This window comes from Delphinapterus leucas, chromosome 1, assembly GCF_059928025.1.
Source record: "Delphinapterus leucas isolate spDelLeu-1000000601 "Yukka" chromosome 1, BTC_Dleu_Yukka2, whole genome shotgun sequence".
Classification (NCBI taxonomy): Eukaryota; Metazoa; Chordata; class Mammalia; order Artiodactyla; family Monodontidae; genus Delphinapterus; species Delphinapterus leucas.
The window spans coordinates 74,752,247-74,774,452 of NC_143129.1; the positions used below are offsets into that span (position 1 = coordinate 74,752,247).

Below are 22,206 nucleotides of genomic sequence, written 5' to 3' on the forward strand. Positions count from 1 at the left end.
GTTACGTGTTCCTGGCATGATGGTGGGTACCATCCTGTGCAGGGCTTGTTAGTTCCTCATGGTATAGGCTGGGTACGGGGGACCAAGTGTAGAAGCAGCCAAGTGTCCTGGCTTATAGCTAGTTCTTCAGGGAGGAGGAAACGAGGGAGGAGGGGGAGGGAAGGCATCATGCCAGGGAGAGGGGCCAGGGCTGGTCTGCAGAGGCAACAGGCATGGCCCAGGCAGTGCCAACTCCTCTTCCCCGCCCTCCAGTCCTTTGGTGGTGGTGGCGAGGGAGGGAGAGAGGGGGTGTTGGGGGGTGATCTGGGCCAGTCCAGCCTCCCAAAGCCCTTGCCAACCTGGGTCCTGAAAGAAGCTGCTGTTTTCTGAGCCATCCCCCCGCCCCCCACCCCGAGCTGAGCAGCCAACTTGTCTCAGTGGATATCAAATGGCAACGACTCCACTGAGTGGAGAGGGCTGGCGGGGGCAGGGTTAGGGTCCCAATCCTTCTGTGGTTCTAATGCAGAATCCCACTGCTGCCCCCTACCCTGAGGGAAAAAAATCTGTCTGCCCAACATCTGCCCTACATGCGGTCTGTGGACACATACGTTTGTGTGGGAGGGTTAGTTGTCCAACTCCTGGCATCCCTCACCTCCTCCCTGTGCCCCACTGAATGGCGCCCCATCCCCACACCTGCACCTCTGTGCACGAGCTCGTCTATAACTCCAGCCTGGTTGGCTTGGGCTAGAAGGGAAGGGCGTGGCAGAAGACCCAGGGGCTTCCTTCCCTGGTCCTCCTTAGGGACCAGAGAGGCTGGGACACTTGGATCTGGGTGGGCTTAGATCAAGTCCTCTGGGGTCATGCCCGAATTGATGGAATAAGGGGTTTAGGGCTCTGGGGGGCAGGGGGTGAGTCATGCAGAAAGACCCACTTCTACAAAGGAGAAAAGACCCCCTGCATCTTTTAGTAAAATGCTTGGTTTCTGCACACAAGATGGAAGATAGGCCGAACCTCCTGGCATCAGTGGGGAGGGAAAGAGATGTTGGGCAATGGAGCCCCTCAACTTTCCTGCCAAGGGTTATTTAGGACGGAAGGAAAAAAGCTCCAGTCTCCCTCCCCTCCCCGGCCTAGATTCTTCTCTTGCCTGACTGGTCAGTGCTACTGTCCGGGTTAATGCCAAACTGTCCAGGATGGTGGTGAGGCCCTGGAAGGGGCAGAGAGAAGGGACAGTCCAAGGCACACTGCTAAGATGAAACTGCAGAAAGATTAGAGATGGGAGATCTGGAATCCAAGTGTTTTAGCACCCAGTGAAGGCTGGTTGGCAGGGGCGGCTCTTGGGAATCAGAGCTTTCTGAGTTTACCACATCACCCTGTCTCTTCCACAGGCTGCGTTCAATGCTTTTCTCCCTTCATCCAAGTTTAATATACGTGTTGCCACCATTTTCATGGAGACAGTGCATCTGAGTGGCCCCTCTTCATGCCCTCCCCAAATCAGAAGCTTGAAAGGGCACAGAGAAAGGGATTATGGGAAAAAGTCTCCCGTGGGTGTCTGCCAGCTGGGAGCTGGATTTGAGGTGGGGGAGAAGGGAGGGGCTGGCTCTGGAATGCAGGAGAGAAGCGAAAACTGAACTGGGTGGCCTGGAGAAAGAGACTGGAGAAGCATGGGCTTCAGAGGACTGAATTAGCACTTCAGGCCCCTAAAAAGGTGTAGCATAGAAGGAGTGGATATGGCCGTTCTGCTCCCCTTCCAATGGCAGAAGACCCGGGGAAAGGATTGGGGCTGCAGCTTGAAGGACTTAGGCTAGATTTCAGGAAGCAGGTCCATAAAAGGAAAGAGACCCGAAATGGAGTTTGGGAAAGAGAGGCAGACCACCTTCTGGACCCAAACTAAAACAAACCCACCCCCAACAAAAAAAGCCCATCATTGGGGGCTTCCCTGGTGGCACAGTGGTTGAGAGTCTGCCTGCCGATGCAGGGGACATGGGTTCGTGCCCCGGTCCGGGAAGATCCCACATGCCGCGGAGTGGCTGGGCCCGTGAGCCATGGCCGCTGAGCCTGCGCGTCCGGAGCCTGTGCTCCGCAACAGGAGAGGCCACAACGGTGAGAGGCCCGCGTACCGCAAAAAAAAAAAAAAAAAAAGCCCATCCTTAAGGCATGTGAGGGGGAGCTGTGAAGCTCGGAGAAGCGCACGGATTATTGCAACAGTTGTCAAGAGGCTTCTTCTGGAGGGAAAGTGAGACCCCACAGTGCTGTCTCAGGGCTCCTTTCTGTCGTCTGAGAGGCAGAGGCGTAGTGGTTAAGAGCACAGCCTTGGAGTCAGACTTCCTGGGTTTAAAATCCTGCTTTCACTGCTTAGTAGCTACAAATGTCTCCTCAGCCTTACAATGGGGCTAATTATAGTCGAGTATTAAAAGACTCGATATTTGTAAAGGGCTTGGAGTGGTGCTCAACATGTTAAAAATAAAAAGTGCAGTTGTTGGCTGCTATGGTTCTCCCACCTCTGTGACTCTTTCTACTCCATCATCTTGCCTGGCTCCTGGGCCTGCTGCAGCCCTTCTCTGTGGCTTTTCTGAGGTCTGTCCTAGGTCTCTGTCTCTCTGCCCTTCTAGAGTTTGGGAAGGTGGGAGAATTATCAAGTCGTTTAAGATGAGGTTCCTGTCTTCATTCCAACAAGCTGGGCGTCGCCTGGGTCTCCACGCCCCTGGGCCCTTCTTTCCATGAGTTTTCACCAAGCAGATGTGCTGTCTCCAACTTGGATTCGATAAATGTAACCGAGCTGCTGGGCTTCCCTAAAATAGTCTCTTTCCCCATCTGGGTGACTTATGTCTTCCAGCCAAAGACGCCAGCTTCTCTCTACCCTGACATCTCACCCCTGTCCCTCCATGGCCCTGCCTCTTTCCTCCCTGCCCGCATTTCCCCCACAACTCCCCTCAGGTGTGTGAGTCCGTCTCTTCTCTGCCCGCTGATCGGCCTGTCCATCATGTGAGCCTGGGTGCCCAAAGCGGCCTCCTTAATGATCTTCCTAACTTCCACCTTTCTTGCTCCTTGATTCTCTCTTTACTCCACACAGAATTATCCCTGGAACTGTCATCATGAAGCATCGGTTTTATCTTGCCCCTTTGCTACTCATACGTCTCTGTGGGTTTTCAGATGAAAACTCCCAATCACAGTCTTCAAGATACTTTATATCAACCTTTCTTTCTCCCATCCCCTCCAGTTCCCCTATCTTTTGGGACCCCCATCGATTCAGACCTTGTTCTGGGGGAGCATATCCCATGGCCATCCCTGAGCCACACCCCTTCCACCCTGGGCCCTCACACAGGCCTACCCCTCCAAGTCCTGCCCCTCCTACAAATCTCCATCCTTCTGTTTCCCTATCTGCTCTGTCATCTTGTACCCCTTCTCCTCAGCATCCTGCCTGTTCCTTGTCTTTCGTGTCTATGAATTTGCCCAGGATGACCTGGACAGTGGTAATGTTGGAGGGGACATCCTGTCTCCTACCATAACAGGAGCTCCTCTAGGGTGGGGCCTACACCCCTGTCAGATTGTCGACTCCCTGAAGCAAAGGCATCTCTTCCCTCCCTGGACCCCTCTGCCCCCAGGGCACAGACTGTCTACTGACCAGCTTGACTCTAGGTAGGAAACCTTTCTGGTTGCTAATTCTGGGGGAGGACCCTGACTTCAGAGGTTTAGGAGTGTCCTAGACTAGGGTATATGTAAGACTCTATTATCCAACTCTCTAGGGAAGCTCCAGAGAAACTCCTCTCCTACTAAACTCCCCATCCTGTGGAGACAGTTTTACCCTAAGATTATAAGCAGCAGATTAAACGCTGCTGGCCCAAACACAAAAGTCCACGTGGGTATCCACAGAACCTTTCTCTCCTCGCCAGGGAGGTCTGCTCCTGCCTGATGCTGGGCTTGTCAGTGGGCGTCTGGAGTGGGAAAGGGGCAGAGGCCAGAGTCCAGTCTGGGACAGCTCCGTTGTCTGCAGCATACCTCTGGGTGGGAGCCTGCAAGCTGGGAGACATGTGGGCATAGCTCTCAAGTCGGGTTAGGCCTGACCTTTTAGCGATATATCCTCAGCTCCACCCCCATCCTTTTCCCAACCACGAGACCCGGGCACACACCTTCTCCCCACATCTAAATCTCCCTGGTTGACCCTCTGTAAAAAAGACATGGGCAATGGCAAGAGGAAAGGGCGAGGATGTCTGAGTCTAGGGCAGTGGTTCTCAAACATTTTAGTCTCAGGACCCCTTCACATCTTAAAAATTATTGAAGACTGCAAAGCGCTTTTGTTCATGTGGATTACATTGATAGGTTAGAAATGAGAGGAAACTTAAAATATGCATTCATTCATTTAAAAATAACAGCAATAAACCCCTTTTGCATGTCAATTTAGATGACTTTTTTTTTTGTGGTATGCGGGCCTCTCACTGTTGTGGCCTCTCCCGTTGCAGAGCACAGGCTCTGGACGTGCAGGCTCAGCGGCCATGGCTCACGGGCCCGGCTGCTCCGCAGCATGTGGGATCCTCCCGGACCGGGGCATGAGCCCGTCTCCCCTGCATCGGCAGGCGGACTCTCAACCACTGCGCCACCAGGGAAGCCCTAGATGACATATCTTTAATGAAAAAATAGCTATATTTAAAAACAGACAAACAAAAGTTCAGTAAGTGGCATTGTCTCACATTTTCACAAATCTTTTCAATATCTGGCTTAATAGAAGACAGTTGGTGTTTCATATCTGCTTCTGCATTCAATATGTTATAATATCATATTGCAATGTAGCTTCTGGAAAACTCCATTGAACACTCATGAGAGAATGAAAGTGAAAAGAAGCAAATAACATATTAGTATTATTATGAAGATAGGCTTGACCTCATAGAGCCTCTGAAAGGGTCTCAGGCCCCCCCCAGGGTCCCTGGACCACACTTTGAGAATTACTAGTCCACAGGAACGTCAGAAAACAGTTTGGAAAAGCCCCAGGTGATATGAACATCCTGGTTGATCTCCCTTAGCTGCCCATGGTCTTTTGAATGTTTTCACTAGGGAGGCAGTATGGGGTAGTGGTTAATCATGTGGGTCCTGGGGACAGACTACCTACTGGAGCTTGAATCTCCGTTCTACCACTCACTAGCTGTGTGACTTTGGGCAGATTATTAACATCTCTGTGCTTCAGTTGTCTCGTCTATAAAATGGAGCTTTTAAAAAGTGCCTACTTTTTAGAATTGTTGAGAATTAGATGATGTAACGCTAGAAAAGGGCCTAGCATAGTGCTAAATAATATGAGCTCTTATTAAATACCAGAGCCTTGCCCCTGAATCCACTGCCCGTGGGCCCAGGAGGCAGTGCGATGCAGAAGTGACCTTTCCCAAATTGCAGATGTGGGCTTCTTGAACCAGAGAGGAAAAGTGACCTGTGTGAGGTCCCAGGAAAAGTTAACAGGGTTGTTGGGCCCTGAACCCAGTTCTAACTCTTAGCCCTACACTTTCCCCACCAGACTTTTTCAGTGGGGGAAAAAACCCAAGGTCCTGAGAGGAGGGGAGCAGAACTTACCTCTCTCCCAGCAATCCCAAGTGTGCCATCCAGGGCCAATAGCAGTAGAGAAGGAAGCCTTGAGTTGAGGGCGGGTAGCAGGGAGGGACTTCCTGACCTCAACAGCAACTGAAAAAGGAGAAAGCAAGCCAGGAGAAGGCATTCCTAAGCCCAGAAGGTTTTTCCATCTTGCCTTGTGGGGAGCAGTTCTGTAAAGTGGCCCCAGCCCTCTCTCCTAAGGGTTCCTGGCCCAGGGCAGAGGAAGTCTGTGATCGGGCAACACTGCTTCTCCTGGGGTGTCTCTTTCCTGCTCACTGCCTGCAGCCCCTTCCTGGATCATTCCCTCCTCTCAGTCTCCCAGCACTCCAGGCTCTGGATCCCTTTCCCGGTGGCTCCTGACCCTGCCCTTTGTGCTGTGGTGCCACGGGCAGTGCATGCACCTTGGGAAGGGTGCCAGTGGGGGTAGGGATGAGGCAGATGGGGAGACAGACGAACACACCAGGGGCAAGGGTGGGAGGAGCCAGCCCTGGCTCTTTGGCCTGTCAGCCAAACCCCCCTGAGCTGGGCTGCAGGCACCACCTTGTCAGAAGCCTAAATACCCCAAACCCCAAGCACACACCCTGAGCAGAAGCATTCTGGAGGGTCAGATCCCACCAGCAGCCCCCGAGCCTGAGGAGTCGAGCCTGAGGAGTCGGGGCGGGCTTAGGTTTGAGACCTTGCTGTCTATTGCTCAGTTTTTCCTCTGCCACCCACACAGTTCCCTAGAATAGATGGGAAAACTGAGGCCCAAAGTGGGTGGGGTCAGGCTGCCCACGTGCTTCTTTCCAGAGTCCAGTTGGGAGGAAGGGGCCTGGCCTCCCACAGCCCCTCCTCCCCCATCCCTCCCAGTCCCCCTGGTTTTTTCCATTTGGAAAGCCCTTTTTGGCTCGTGGCAGGTTTGGGGGCCCTGCTCTAGTCTCCCTCCCCTGTCTTCTGGGCAGTGTCCCCAGGGGAGCCCCCGGGGGCTGAGATCTCTTCAGTATCAGCCTTGCCCCACCCCCTGCCTCCACCCGCGAGGCCAGCATCCCCCCAGCCCCCGCCCCTGGGCTGTGGGACAGGGAGAGGGCCGAGGGGCTGGCTCTGCATACTAATGTCCTGCCCATTGTCAAAGCCCCTTTGTGCCCCAGAGCTCCATTGAGGCGCCTCCGGGGCGGGCACAATGGGGGCTCTGTCCCCGAGTTCCCCCAAACAGTCACCTGCTTTCAGAGCCTCCCCCCGCTCCCACCCCCACCCGCCCCAGTGTCCGGAGGGCCCAGCGAGCTTGGGGGAGTGGGACCAGAGCCAGGGGGGATGGGCAGGAGGCGACCCCTCCCCCCCTCCTCCCCGGGCAGGCTGGGGAGATGGGCCCAAGGCCGGGAGAGGCCCCGACTTACAGGGGGCGGGGGTGGGGCAGTCTGTGGATGGACTTGGAATGCAGGTTCCGTGAGGCCGGCCAAGGGGAAGGGGCACTCAGCCTGCCCACTCCTCGGTTCCACATGCCCGGCCGCCGCGGCCCGTGCCTTCCCGCCTCTCTTCCTCCTCCCACCACGAGGCTCATATATGCAGAGACACACAGGCACACGCTCATGCATGCGGCCCCACACACGGCTCCCGGACGCACGCCGGAGCGGATGTGCCCAGACCCAGCAGGCCAACTCAGGTACACAGACCCGCACCGGCCACTCGCATATGCACCAGCACACCCGCCCTCCATCCCCTTTGCACCCCTTCCGCCAGCCTCCAGCCTCGAGCGGCTCAGCACCGGCGCCCCAGCCCCCGACCACCCCCCCACCCCGTGCCCTCGCTGCCCCCTGCTGCTCCAACACAGGTTATAACAAGTTTGCACTTGTTGTGACCTCAAGAATGTGGCCCTGGGGCGGGGAATGTCCCGCTGCTCCAGACCGCACTTGCTTATACGTTAACCACGGACACGGTCTCTGCTGAACCGTGAGCACGCCCGCCCCTCCCCCACCATCCCACAGACCACAGAGAGGTTTGGTGAGCCAGGACCCCCGCCCCAGAGCGGAGCCAAACACACTGAATGGAGTGATGCGGGAATGACCAACCCCAGCCTGCCCCAGCACCGGCCCAGGGCCACCAGCCCTTGCATCTGCCCAGTGCACTCAGGGTCACGGCCTCTCACCACCCTGTGAGGTAGATGGCCTCGTTATCATTTCCCCGTTTTATAGTAGGGCTCTGACAGGTGACATGACATATCCAGGTGGCAAGACTGGGACTCCATTCTCGAATGGAAGTCTCTTGCAGCTGGGTGTTTTTCTGGGTTGTATTTTGCGGGGGAGGGGTCACTATGCCTCTTGGCTTCACTCAGATGACCCAACCCATGCGGAATTTTCACAGAGTTATCTTTTGCCCACCTTCTTTGGGAAGAGTGGGGGCATGTTGGGGTTGGAGTGGGGGAGAACAATGGGTACAGGGACCTTAAACAGGATTCTGCGTCCAGAAAGAAACTCAAAAGTTCACCTTGACCCTTGACTGCCTCTAGGCAGGGTGAGCCTACCTCCTTTCATTTCCTACATTCCCATGGGCCCCATTCCCACTGCTGATGGATCACTGGAGAGAGGAGCCCCCTGGCCTTCTTGGCCAGGGTTTGGAGTTTGAGATCTCTGTTGATTATAAGTCCTTCACGACACCTGGCTCTGACCTTCCCTGTTAATATCCTATGTCTGTATAAGGATCTATAGGGCATGTCTATGCCTCTCCTACTATTCTGGTCTGGGGCATCTTCTGGAAGCCTGGAGCAGGTACCCTAAAAAGGGAAGGGATAATAATAAAAGATTAAAAAAAAAAAAAGGGAAGAGATGGAGGGCTTACCAGGACCAGGACCCCAAGGATTTGAGGGCTGCTTGCATGATGGTGTGCTGGGACCTGGGGTGGTTGATGGGGTCACAGTTGCAGAAACCCCATTAGATGGAGAACTAAGCTGATATTGGTTTGCACATCTGCAAATGTTATCGAATGCCGATCTCCATGACGTTTCCCTTACCTCAGAATTGCAAAGACCCCTGCAGGACCCTTCTATGCCTTAACCCCACTGCTCACCTAGCATGCTCCCCCGCTGGCTGCCAGATTCTGCTGAAGCTGCATCATCCATCTGTCTTCCTCCATGCAGGAACACTCCTCTCCCAGCCCTTATTCTCTGGTGTATTCTTCCGACTCCAAGTGCCCTTCCAAATGTCCCCTGTTGGAGAAGGAGGCCTGGCCAAAGGACAATTTCAGCCCCTCCAGCTGCACTCAGGCTCGGGGTGGGGGGGTGGGGGGGACAGTGAGACAGCCACCTCTGAATCTAGTTCTGCATCTAGTCAGTGTCGTTGGGCCACCCCTGCCCCCATCCTTCTAGTCAAAGGAGAAATGTGGATAAGGAATAAGTGGAAAGTTGGGGAAGGGCAGAGAGATTCCCTCCCAGGGTGATAGTAGACCCCCCACCCCCCCACGCCAGGCTTCTCTGTGTGAGGGTCAGAGGTTGCTCTTCAAATGTGGAACCTGAGAAGGAAAGGGAGTGGCGAGGACCCCTGTCGGGGAAGGTGGCTCAATTCCCTGAATATGCGTCAGAAGCACAGGGTGCCTATGGGGCTCCATCTCCACCAAGGGTAAAAATAAGAACAAATTCCTTAGGCAGCAGCAAGTAAATTTTGACTTAGCAGGAAGCATTTCCTGGGTATAAGGGATTAGCAGGCAAAGGGGAAGGATGGGAAGAGGTAGAAGACTCACTCCCCCTGATGAGAAAGAGAGGCCCAGCTTAGCCGCCTACTGAACAGAGGTTGGGTGGCCTAGGAGACATTTCCAAAGGGGCTCAGGGCCCCTGTGGGCCATGGACTTCCAGCTGTCTCAGATAACTCCCTTGATCATTTCCACAGCCCCTAGCAGAGAACATCATTGAATCTGCCCCTTCCCAATGGGCCCGCTATCTGCTGTTTCTTCTAGCTCTTCTTGTTGTCATATTTCTGGGCCAGCTGCTGTGGGGCAAGGAGATTCCTGAGGCCTGCTGATGGGAGGCGCACACTGGACACCCCTAGGCTGGGGCTTTGGTTGGAGGGGAAGAGCTCAGTGGATAATGCTCCCAGGTTGGCCCTTCAGGACCCCAGGGTTAAGAAAAGATCTGGTAGGAAGAGAGAGCTTTGGGATGAAGAAGAAAGTCAGGGTTATTGCTCTGATTCTGGTGCTATAAGCCGGCTGTGTGATTGTGGAAAAGTTACTCAACTTTTCTAAACCTTGGCTTCCTCTTCAGTGAAATGAAGGGGTTGAACAGGATGACCATGTGGGCCTCCCAGCACCGACATGCCATGATGATATGGTGGCCAGATGAAAAGTGCAGTTTAAGTGGGCCTGGGTTCAACTTGCAGTCACCTCTTCCTTACTAGTGGTCCTTCTGGACAAGTCAGCTAACCTTTCTGAGTCTGGTTTCCACACATTCACATGAAGGCAATGGCATTACCCACCTCTCAGGGAGGATAGGATGACGCGGTACGCGGAAACCCAGCACAAGGGCTGAGGTGGGGAAGTCCGCAGCACGTGGGGACACAGAGGGGCAGCAGCTCACACTGGGGCTGTGGGCGTCTGGAAGGGCTTCTCAGAGAAAGTGACATCTAAGGCGAGGCTTGAAGGAAGGGTAGAGGTCGACCAAGTGGAGTGGGGAGGGGAAGAGTGCTTCACGGAAGAGGCCCCATTGTTTGCCAAGAACTGTTGGTAAGAGAAGGCATGGCCCGTTCAAGCACTGGGAGAAGCTTAGTGTAGCTGGCGGGCAGAGGCTGTGTGTGAGGGGTGGGTGGAGGACCAAGAATGCTGATGCTGGAGAGGCCAGCTTATTACATACTCTGTCCCACCTGTCATTCTAGGGGCTTGCGAGTTGGGATCCCTCCACTTCCCCTCCATCTTTCTTTTCCTACTTTTCTTTCTCCCAAGCTCAGTCCTCTTGTCTTTGGTCACGTGGGCACCAGGAAGCACTGGGCTTCCCAGGAGGACCTGGTCGGTCCAGGGAGAAGGAGAAGCTCTATCCATAGTTGCCCGACTCTGGACCAGTTTGGGGTCCAGGTCTGGAGTTTTCCACCTCTCTCCTTTCCCACGATGAAAGAGGGATCTGCCCCCTGCAGAAGGCTCTGGGTTTCTGGCATTGAGGCTCTGTGCTAAGCACTGAGTACCCACTGTGGGCCCTCCCCCACCTGGCCCCTCATGAGAGAGAGACACGAGAGTGTTGATGGCAGTGGGCTGAGGGCAGTGTGGAGCGAGAACTGAGGGAAACTAGAGAGAAGACAGCTCTTCAGCCTGGAGTAAAGGCGGATGGAGAGACCGAGTCAGTGTGCGCAGCTGTCTGAAGGTTGACGCTTTAATGGGAAGCTCGGAGGAAGGACTTCCCAAGGATGAAGCAGGTCAAATACCAAAAAGGGAGCCTGAGGGAGGGTAAAGAAATGTACAATATCAATACTGTGGGCTCTTTTAAGCCAAGAAATATTTAGACAAAGCTCTATAATAGGCACTGAGGAGGTCACAAAGATGAACAAAACACAGGTAGGAAGCAGTTCAGGAGTGATTCTCCTGATTGACAGGAGAATCATTGACAGGAGGGGGTAACTCTCCTGCCTCCCCGCCACCTACACTGCCTCTCGGACCCTCCACCGACTAGGTCCAAGGCCTCCCTCGTCACAGCCACACAGCTTCTAAGATCACAGACGAGAAAAGGTATAGAGAAGGGTGCTTCAGCCAGGAGGTAGGTCAGCCTCCCTCTCTTCTCTCAGGTGGGGAGCCCTACTGGTTCCAGGACCCTAAGGAACCGGTCCCATCAGGTTGGCCTCTCTCTGGTTTCTCAGATTCTGGTGGCAGATCTGGTGACAGCTCAGTGGCTCCCTGGCCTCCACCCCAAAAACCTTATCTTCTGGGGCCTGGCCATCCTGGGCTCTTTAAAAAAAAATTTTATCATTTCTTAGTGAGTTATTCTCTTAAGGCTCCATCAGCAGGTGGAGTGGAAGACCCCTCCCCCCCGATGCCTTGGGTAACCAAAGCATTATCCTCCTTCAGTGCCTGCTCTGTCTGGAGGATCCGCACATCAATGCCTTGTTTCCTGAGGTACTCCACAGTTGATGAGGGTACCTTCTAGGCCTCACTCATCCCCTGGCCAATAACAAGGGTCAGCACGCCTTTCTCGACAACTTCCTGCACATCTGCAGGCTGCACACCAGGAGAACACTCAGTTCTTGTTTCTCTCCAGTCCCAAGCCTGACTTCCCCCTGGCCACACTTTGCAGTCCTTACAGATTTTAGTAGAGCCTGGTACTTTCATTTGCCCCCTGTGAGAGGGAAACAATTTCAGGGGAAGAAGGAATTTAACTGAACTCCAATGCCCTCTGTTTTCAGAGTTACGATCCCAAACCTCTCCGTGTTTTACCCCTCATCCTGGGCTTTGAGCAGCCTGCCAGCTGGCTGGAGCCACCAAGGGGAAGCAGGAGGGCAAGGGGCCAAAGAGCATGATGTAGGAACTGAGTTCTATGTGTCATCCCTCACTAAACACCTTTCCTACCTCTTGGCAGGTTGAATGGGTTTTGGGGAGAGCTTCACCTTGGGAATTATGATGGAATTATAGGGAGGTAGGATGAAGGAGGTGGGCTGGAAGCCTCCTCCAATTCCAGGTCTGTAGTAAGTCCTACCGCATGAATCACTGTTACCCTGGAGAAAGGACAAATAAGGCAGGAGGTAGCTGGAGCATCACCAAGCCCACGTGGGTGTGGAGAGGCAGCATGAGTGAAGGTCCACGGGACTTGGAGACAGAGGGTCCGGCTTTGCCATTAAATGAACATCAGCAAGTTACTTTACCTCTCGGAGCCTTAGTTTCTCTAATTTGCTAGATATTTTTCTTTCATCTGCAAAGTAGGCTAATAATAATATCTTATATTTGCATACAGGCCTTACAGATTTCACATACTTTTATCTCCTGTAATCCCAACCAAACAATGGAAGGTTTTATTGCCTCCTTAGGTGAGGAAACTGAGCCCTAGAGAGATGAAGAGATTGACTGAAGTTCCCATAGCAAGTAGATGGCACAGATCTGGATGGCAAATAGTGGGAAAGAAGGATAGATAGGGAACTTTGGCTGTGACCCAGACCTGCCAGGATAACAAATAGGTTTCATTTGTAAGGCTAACTGCATTGGATTGAAAATGGCTCTCTGTATCACCATGCTGAGAAAGATTCTGAGGTTCAGTGAGGAAAAAAAGTACTGTGATGAATTAGTGATATCTGTTAAGGGCAGGAGGTGGGGTAAATGACGGCCCAGACGCAGTTGGTTGGCATCCCTAGCCTGGAATCAGACCAGGGATTTCATGTCTAAGTCCTTCCTCTATACTAATCAATTAGGTTAAATTCAAAGGCACCAGCTTGAAAAGAGAACTAAGGTGTAGTCTCTGCCTTCAAGGAGCTCACCATCTCTCAAGGACAGAGGCGTGCTATATCGATGATGTGGCAAAATGTCCCAGGAACGTAGAGAGAGTAATGAGGGCATTTTAGGCAGAGAGACCTGCTTGGTAAAAGCATGGGGCCGTGCAAGTGGGGTGCAGACTGCGTTCGAAGAGCCAGTGGCAATTCTATATGGCTAGAAGATGGGGTCCATAGGGAAAAGTACCAAAAGGAGAGGCTTTGGAAATCAAGGTGGCATCAGATGGTGAAGGGTTCTGAATGCCATGTCTAGAAGTTTGGGTTTTACTACAGAAGCTGTGGAACTCCTTGAAGGATTGAAAGCCAGAGCGATGGGATGTAATTGTGTTGTTGAAAGGCACTGTGGCAGCTGAGGGGGTGGAGGTGAGGGAGGCGAGGCTGGGGGTGGGAAGACAGGAGATCATTGCAGCACTTCAGGTGAAAGAGAACTAGGGCAGCCTCAAAGGAGTTGGAGAGAAGCCCACAAAGGCAGAATTGATAAGACCCAGTGACCCGCTGGATAAGCGGCAAGAGAGAAACCGAGGGCGACTCTAAGGTTTCCAGCCTGGGCACTGAATGGATGGTGATGCTGGGAACAAGAGGGAAAGCACAGGAGAGACTCCCTTCTGAGTAGAGAGGATATCAGTCTGAACACGTTAAAACTAGACTCTCCAGTTAGAGGGAGCCTGTAAGTAAGTGTTGGTTGTACAGGGCAGAGGTGAGGGGAATCTGTGGGAGCGGTTGAAACAGCCGAGGAAGGGAGAGCAGAGTGGTTAGAGATGCCAAGGGGGATCCCTGAGAAACACCAACAATTCAGGGCCTGCGAGAGACCACAGCAAGAGAGATGGACCAAACCTAAAGAGACCGGGAGGAGAGAGCCTGGAGGACCATGCCAGAGAGTGATGGTGAGACTCTGCACCCTGTTAGTGCCGACCCCACCAAGCGCTCTTGGTACGTCTGTGCACTTATCTAATTCTCCCAACACTCTGGTGAGGTAGATATCATTAGGCCCCTTGTTTTTTGCAGGTAAAGGAAAAGGAAACTCAAAGAGTTTAAGTGATTTGCTCCAAATCCCAAAGCCTAGAAGTGGCAGGGCCACTAATGAGCTAATCAAGGTCTCCAAAATCAGTGGATCCCCACCACATCTCAATAAGAACCGAAGGACAGAGTGTCCAGAACAGACAGGCTGGCCATCAGTCTCACATGACGCAGAGAGACTGCCGGGGTCGAGGACTGAGAGAACGCCCTTGGCTTTGATGATTGGAAGGTTAGCTGTGACCTTGGAGAGAGATTCTTGCGGCTCTAACTGCCACCAGCTGGCTGTGCGGATCAAGCGGAATTGCATCTAATGTGCTTCATATCATGCAGAGCCTGGTAGTCTGAAGGAGGCTGATGCTGTTATTTTTATTGGTATTAAATATTGGTAAATTGGACCACTTATATTGCTGACATGAGACCCATTCTTTAAAACTGGTAATTTCATATGGTTCAACCTAACAGTAAAAGGGGGTGGGCTGGGGTCGGTGGGCAGGAGAGGACAGGAAGAAGGCAAGCCGCCAGGGCAAGGGCAGTCCCATGGGGCTGGGGAGCCCTGCCCCCTGGTGGCGGGGAGGTAATCTTCAGCACCAGGCTGAGGATCGGTGAGGCTTGAAGTTTGCAGGAGTCCCTCTCGTCTCCTCCGCTCCCCTCCAGCCATCTGTAGTCTTGCCAGCACCCTCTCCACTAAGTCCAGCTGGGCATGGGGGTGAACTCTCCCTAGGGGGCTCTGTCTGGAAGAATACTTCTAACCTCTCAACTAGGGTGATCCTCTCAACCAGTATCTTTGGGGATCAGTTGGGTTCTCCCCTATGGAGAATCCAGGAGCCTAGGCCAGGTGGTGACTGATTAAATAGTCAGAGCAGGCTGACACACAAATAAGAGGTCTTCAACAGACCCCTTGGTCATCGCCAGCCCAGCCCCTCTGAAATCTCCCCCAGTATGCTTGGGAACCCTTTCAGTGTCGCAGGTCTTACTGATAACAGTAGAATAACAATGACAACAGAAGTTATTTGTACTAATGCCATCGCTTCCAGCCGTGTCTTAGCACCTGGACTGATTTTTCTGGCTCTTCGGTCAAGGTGAGGAGGGATGGGTTAATGTCTCTGAGATGTTCCTCTGGGGTGAGGACCCAGATGGGGCCAGGCCTGCAGGCTCTTGGGATGGCTGGAGCTGGGGCTGAGGAGGCAGTGGTGCATCCTTTGTCCTCAGCTGAACTCTGCACAGTGCCAAGCTTCTCAGACAGGACCAGGATGTGCAGTCTTGCAGCCCTACACAATGGGTAGGCGCAGGCGCTGTGGCCGCTGTGGTGACTCAGAGAGGGAGCGTGCTGGGGGGGTGGGGGGGCTGGAGGGTGAGGAGGCAGGTGCATCAAAGAGGCAGTCCCCATGGGCTGCGTGTGCCAGGAAGTCATCCTCCCTCTCCAGCTGGGGAAAGGGGGGTCCCTGAGGTACCCACTCTGGGCAGTTCTCTGCAGGAACACTGTTCCCTTCTCACAGGGCACAGAGGCACTGCCTGGGGATTGGGGCGGAAGAAGGGGCAGTGGTCCTAATCAGCCCACACTGACAGGACGGGTGGTGTCTGGACAGAGGCAAACATCTGACATGGCCCCATCTCTGTGTTCTTCCCTCTCTTGACCGGAAAACACACAGGGGGGTCAGAAGGGCCAGATGGAGGTCACAGGCTCCCAGGAAACGCTTTGAAGGCTTTTATCCTTTCTTTTGATCAGTCTATGAGAACTTTCCAAACGTTGACACAAGGGAAGAAAAGCCTATTCTTCCTTGGGCCAGGGCCTTGTGTCAGGCCGAGGCTAGAGGATGGGAGGGAAGGGGAAGGAGACTGGAGGGTGAGAGGCAGAGGCAGCAGTGACTCAGCTGGCAAGGCAGGGCCCCCCCGACACACACACACACACGGCCCTTTTTTTCCCCACCTCAAGATTTGTGTGCATCTGGCTCTGTTTCTATTTGTTTGTTTTCTTTGGGGCAGGACAGAAGGGAGATTAATGAACAAAGCCATCAAGTTTAAAAAGAACCCCAAACCCGACTCCATTCTTCTCCCAACCTTGAGGGCTTACATAATCCCGCAGTGCTTTTCTTCCAGGCCTTCCTTGACACCCTTCTCCTTTCTCCTCTCTTCCCCCCTCTCTCATTAAGAACACTTGAAAGCCCAGAAATGCTCCTTTTCAGTCCCCAGTGCAGCTGATCTCCTCCTGGAGGCCTCCAAGGCCGCTATTCAAGTTGGAGTTGGTATCCCAAACAGGGATAATATGGTTGGTGAGAGGGGGCTGAGTAGCAGTCTCCTGTCTCCACCAAGGCCAGTGGGAGGGATGAGACGAATCTGTATTGGGAGGGACACAGGCTGCATGTGGACATTTAAAACAGGAAATGACCTTGAAAACCCTCAAGCACAGAGCCTCCCAACCTGACCCAGAAACAGGTTGTGAAGGGCAGAGGGAATTTTACCCCAGAAGACACAGGGATGGGCCATAAGCTCCCACACACTGGACATCCTTGAAATCTGTTTTGTCTTTTAAATTATGTAAATTTTTCATTCTACTCTATCAGACATCACTTGATTAATATTAAAATAAGATTTTCCCTCAAAACCCTTGAGTAAAATTGATAGCTCAGGAAAATACATTAAATTTAATCCTGTGGTTCTGAGCACTTCCTGGCACACTACTTTGAGAAGTATGGAGCTAATCCAATGTCCTTTCTCCACAATTAAAGATATAATGGCTGAAGAGGTTTAGACACCTACCCAAGGTCACTTTTAGTCAGAGGCAGAGTTGAGGCTGGCACCTAAGTCTCTTGCTTCCCAGTCGAGCCCACTTTCCACCAGGTAATGCTGCCTTCTTAGTTCTATCTCCAGGACGCTAAGCTTGGACAGGTACTTAGCTCAGCTGTCTAAGATGAGTGTGGGCTTAGAGACCAGCCCAGCCTCAGGCCCGGGGGCTGGTCGTGCCCACAACCCCTCTGTGCGCAGGGCTCTCTCAAAACGTAGCACTTGAGCATGACGGGAAGTTACTGGGACAGAGAATGAGCTGGTACTACCACTTTCTATTTCTATCTCAACCCCGCAGTGACTGGTTCAGGTATTTCCGTACCTTCAAACCTAAAATAATCGGATTAGTTCATAGCTATAGTGGGAACACCTCCTGTCTTCCTAGAAACTGCCTCCCTTTCTGATCCTGTTTCCAAACCCCTAAATGAAGAAGCTCTTTTCTGGAGGGAAGAAGCAGGGAGAATAGAAGGTTGTAGGGCTTAGAATGCCTTTACTAATGTGGGCACCTAGGCTTCGGGTTATGGGTGGAGATACAGCGTGACGCAGAATTTGAAGGTCAGAGCTGCGATTTGATGGATAGCATAGTATTCTTCCATATCACCATCTTCCAAAATCAGATTTCTAGGAGGCTGAAAAAACTCTTAGGGGAAGAAGGGATGATCCAGACAGATGTGCAGGGAGTGAAAAGACAAAGAGGACAGTGAAAAGGAGGATAGAATCAGGGAGACACATTTTGGTAACGGCCAGCATGAAATACGAGCAAGGCAGTGTAGATGATAGAAGAGATGAGAAGAGACTTGGGAGCAGAGCCCAAGAGAAGGAAATGAGGAGGATAAAGACCTGCCATGCAAACCTAGGAGAGGAGCACTGAGATGGAACAATCATAACAAAAGAGTATCACCTCTAACCATCAGATGCACCCTGGGTGTCATTGCTGGTGAATTCTTCACACCTGGCTGGTTCCTGCTAGACCCCTATCATGCGCTAGGTGTCCATCTTGTCTGCTTGTGGAGTGTGGAATTTGCTCATCAAAGGCAAATTCAGTATATAGTATTAACCTGAAGCTATAGTGGAAAGGACTTTGTAATGCAGCCCGAACTAGGTACTAATCTCAGCTCTGCTTCTTGTATGTTGCATTGCCTGGGCTCTCTGAACCCCAGTTTCATAAGTAACTGTGAAGATAAAAACTCTGTTCCCCAGAGTTGTTGCAAAGATGAAATGTGAAGTGCTGGTCTAAACTAGGCATTCAGTAAATGATAGTTGCTCTCCTTCTCTCTTCTTCCATTTCCTTGAACCAAACATCAGGAAGAAGTACTCCATGGTCAAAAGAGAAAACTCACCCAGTGGCTCTGTGAAAGGGTATGCGGCTAGAGCACCATGAAGAGGAGGCCAAGTCCCTGCATCTGATCCCTGTGGGAGGCATGGGGCTCCACACCCACGCCGTGTGGCTCTCACCCTTCATTCTAGTGGCCACAAGGCAGGAGGGTGTTGTGGGATCAGAGCCCATCATTGTTTTCCCGATTTGTCCTGTTAAGTCTTTCATGTGCTCCCAACACTTCAACCAAAATGATTGGCTCCTATCCCCTGCTGGCCCTGAATCTACTCAATGCTATACCTTTTGCTTGTACTGCTCCCTTCCCTGGACGTGCCTGCTCTTTGACACCCCCAAACTCCAGTCTCCAAGGGTCCAAATCTTGCCTATCCTTCAGGCCCAGTCCCAATGCCACCTTCCTCTATATAATCTCCCCTGAGTGAGACAGTCAGGTATGGAGGAAAAAACTCAACTCCTGGTTGTTACTTACTCATAACAACCTAGTAATAAGTGGGGATAATAACATTCCTACAGGGTTGTTTGAGGAATTATATGAGCTAACATTAAAATATCCCCAACAACTTAGCCCAGTGCCTAGCACCTAACAGGTTCTCAATCAGTACACTTCATTACCTTCTCAGCCCCACCCCCTTGAGCTAGATGTCACCTTTCCCTTTGCAAAGTCCCTCAGCACTTCATGGGTCCCTATTCCACGGCACTTATCACTTCTTGCCTGTTATGTGGTTGTCTCCCTTAATAGACTGTAAGGTCCTCAAGGCCAGAATCCACACCTAATTCACCTCCATAATTCAAGTGTCTTGTTTAGAATCTGGCACCCTGTAAATGTTTATTGTATAAATGCATGAAAATACAACTGAGACTGCATGGATCTTCCTGTGTGGTGGGCAGCATCATTGCAGATGAGGGCATTTGGTTTGTTTGTATATCTATTAGTGTCTATAATTAGTTATTGGGGTTTCTGTGGATACAAGGAAAAAGAGAAAACATCATAAGAAAAATCAAGAGAAGACACAAACAAGAAGGGGGAGTGAGAAGGCCCCAGAGGGAGAGAGGCCCTGGACCAGAGTGAAGTTCCATCTGTTGTACCCAGGCCAAGAGCTTCCACATATCCTTAGTCCTCCTGGAGGATGGAGTCCGTTCCCAGTGCTCTTAGATTGGCCCCTACACCTGGAGTGATTTGGGAGCCCCCTTCTGCTCATTTATTCACTCATAAACTACTTCTTGAGCACCTACTATGTGTCATACATTGTGTTAATCATATATCAGACTCATCAAAACGTATTATGGCTGAATCCTTATTTTAGTAAGCTTCTTTGTAGTAGAAGACACATGCTATACCAAGTAGATGTGCCATAAGAGATATAGATGGAGATATATATAATACATATATTCAGAAAAGAGAGGCCTTACTTAAGGCTGTGGGGATCAGAGAAGACTTCCTGGAAGAGGAGTCATTTGAACTGGGCTCTGAAAGATGTCATGGCTATGTAGAGACAAGGAGAAAGGGAGGTCGGGAAAAGAGACAAGCATGAACAATCACGTGAAAGCAGGAAAGCATGGGTGTATACGACAGGGAGCAGGGGACAGTTGGTTTGTCTGAAGTTTGCCATAGGAGAGATGAGGCAGGAAATAAGGCTGGAATGAGGTGTAGAAGCAGACCATGCAACTGTGTCAGACTGAGTTTGGCTTCTCTTTGATAGCTAGTGGACACATTACCTGTCAAACCTAAACCCAAAGGTAGAAGGGATTGAGTTGGGGAAGGATTTGAGATAGTTACAGTATAAGGACAAGTGGAGTTTGGAGGCAGAGAGGTTTGGGAGGCCGAAGATCTCGATTTACCAAGTCACATCGTCTCTCGGAGCTTCAGTTTCTTCATTCATAAACTAAGGATTGTAATCTTAATACCTTACAGGAATTCCATGAGAATAAAATGTGAAAGTGCTTTGTGAAGGGGTGGATACATGTGCACTGATTTGTGATCAGAGGTGTAACTGAGGAAGCGTGATCCAGTAGTAGCGTAGGAAGGATTTGGGGAGAGAAAGAATAGAGACAGGAGATGTGTAGGAGAATGATGATTCAGCAAAAAGGTGTGAAGGACCTAACGTAAGACAGTGAAATGAAGGGGAAGAGACACAAGTAACAAATCCACAGCTCGTGGCATCCAATGAATATTGAGATGAGATGTGGAAGGAGGGGAGTTTGAGATAATCCCTAGATTTTCAAAGGATGATGGCACCGTTAACTATTTAGGAAACCAAAGAGAGGCAGGGGTAGAGAAGAAAGGATTCATTCACACGTGGAGGTGGATGCATTTAGGATTCGTGCCCCAAAGCTTCTTCATTCAGGTTGCTCTTGCCACAGAGAGAACAGATAAAGCTCTTTGCTCAGGGCTGCTTCCCTGCCCACCACCCCTCCCTACCCCAGCCTGACAGGTTTCAGGAGAAGGTGCACAGCTCTAACCTGCCCCCTCCACCACTGCCCCGCGGAGGGGCTGAAGCATCCTTTCTGGTCACTCAATTTGACAGAGTCTGCCCCTATGCCCACAGCTATTCCCAAACAAGGCTTGTTTTCCTCCTTCATCTTCCAGCAAAGGGGACAGCGAACCCAGAGGGAGCTGGGACCAGTGCCTTGGGGCTTGCTCTCTCCCATCTTTAGAAAAAAGAAATCGCAAACATTTGCACATGAGCAGAGTCCGTGAGGCAGACCAAGGCTGCAGCTCTGACTCAGGCCTCTGTCTCTCTAAATCAGGCTTCCAGTCATCCCTTTACTCAGTCTTTCTTAACAAACTGCACTTGGTACTGGGGAAACAGGTGACGTTCACAGTCTGTGGGCTTAAATTGAGAACTCACAGATGGCAAACAGTGGTAAACAAACCATTGCAAAGCACGATGATGTTTGAAAATAGGAATGTGTACAAACCATGCTTAGTAAACCCATGCTGGGGGCGGGGAGGTAGAGAAGATGAGCTATTTCTTCGAGGGTCAGGGAGGCTTCCAAAGGGGCAACTAACACTTGAGTGAGTTTTGAAAAATAAGCTGGAGGTCATCAGGTGGGCACGGAGCGGGTCCAGTGCAAAAGCGGGTCCAAGGGTAGAAGGGATGAACAGCGAGGTGCTTTGTGGAGCTGGAGTCTACGATACGTGTGGAAGAGTGGCAAGACCAAAGCCAAGAAGGAGGCAGAGACCAAATCATGAAGGGCCTTGAGTGCCATGCTCAGAGCAGTGGGGAGCGGGGATCAGTTTTACTCACAAGAGGAGTGTCTGTACTGCAGAGCAGTCCTGTACTCAAGAAGGGCTCTGATAAATCCATTCATTCTGGAGAACAAATGACTCAGGTAAAGAAAGAAAGCTCTAGGTCAGTCTGCAGGCAGGAAGCAGAAGGAGGGAGAGTTATTTGCTGAGGGAACCTGCTGGACATCACTGTAGGTGTGACTGGCTTTTGTTTTAGGGACTCATTAGTTTAATTTTTAGAGGAGAAGGAAGGTGATTGTGTCTGTTTCTCTTCTGACCACTCAGAGGCTGCTTTTTTTTCAGAATTCTTCAGCTACTGTCCCTGGTATCTGGCTGGGACTGTTTTGGGGGAAACAGCACCCTCTAGAGGAGAGAGTTTGTGTGTTTCAGGTGGGGCAGCAACAAACCATTTCCAGAACTCTGGCCTGCTCCCTTCCCAGGGGCCCGGGGGGTGGAGTGTGGCTGATTGTTTATCTGCTGCTGACTCTCACTACCGGGGAGAACAAAGCTGCCTGGCTCTGGGAGGTGGCACAGCAGCTGGGAGCAGCAGATAATAGCTGGAGGAGGCAGATACAAAGGCTGGCAACAGCAGGCACACAGCTGGAGGTGGCAATCACAACAAAGAGGTCTAGCCAGTACCAAAATCTCCGGTGCCCCGAATCTGTAGCCTTAACGCTGGGCTCTGGAAGCTCCGGGCTCTGTCTTCTCTGTCTCAGCTGTGATCCTCTATACCGGGGACCACAGAGGCACCTCCTGAAACCGAGAGACTGTGAGAATGAACCTGGGATGCACAGAAGCAGTTGCTACAATTTAAAAGTTCTGGATCAGAAGCCAGAAGACCTGAGTTCTGGTTCCAAAACTACTTGGAGCAAATCTCT

General features: G+C 51.7%; 1 pseudogene across 1 annotated transcript; it reads right to left on the minus strand.

Moving 5' to 3' along the window:
* Positions 1 to 2,109: 2,109 nt before the first annotated feature.
* LOC149750593 (mth938 domain-containing protein pseudogene) lies at positions 2,110 to 14,292 on the minus strand (annotated as a pseudogene). Its single transcript, XR_016391922.1, has 4 exons — positions 14,131 to 14,292; positions 8,590 to 11,910; positions 5,533 to 5,640; positions 2,110 to 4,597 (listed from the first exon to the last, which is right to left on the minus strand). The product of XR_016391922.1 is annotated as a mth938 domain-containing protein pseudogene (transcript).
* Between the last annotated feature and the right edge of the window lie 7,914 nt (positions 14,293 to 22,206).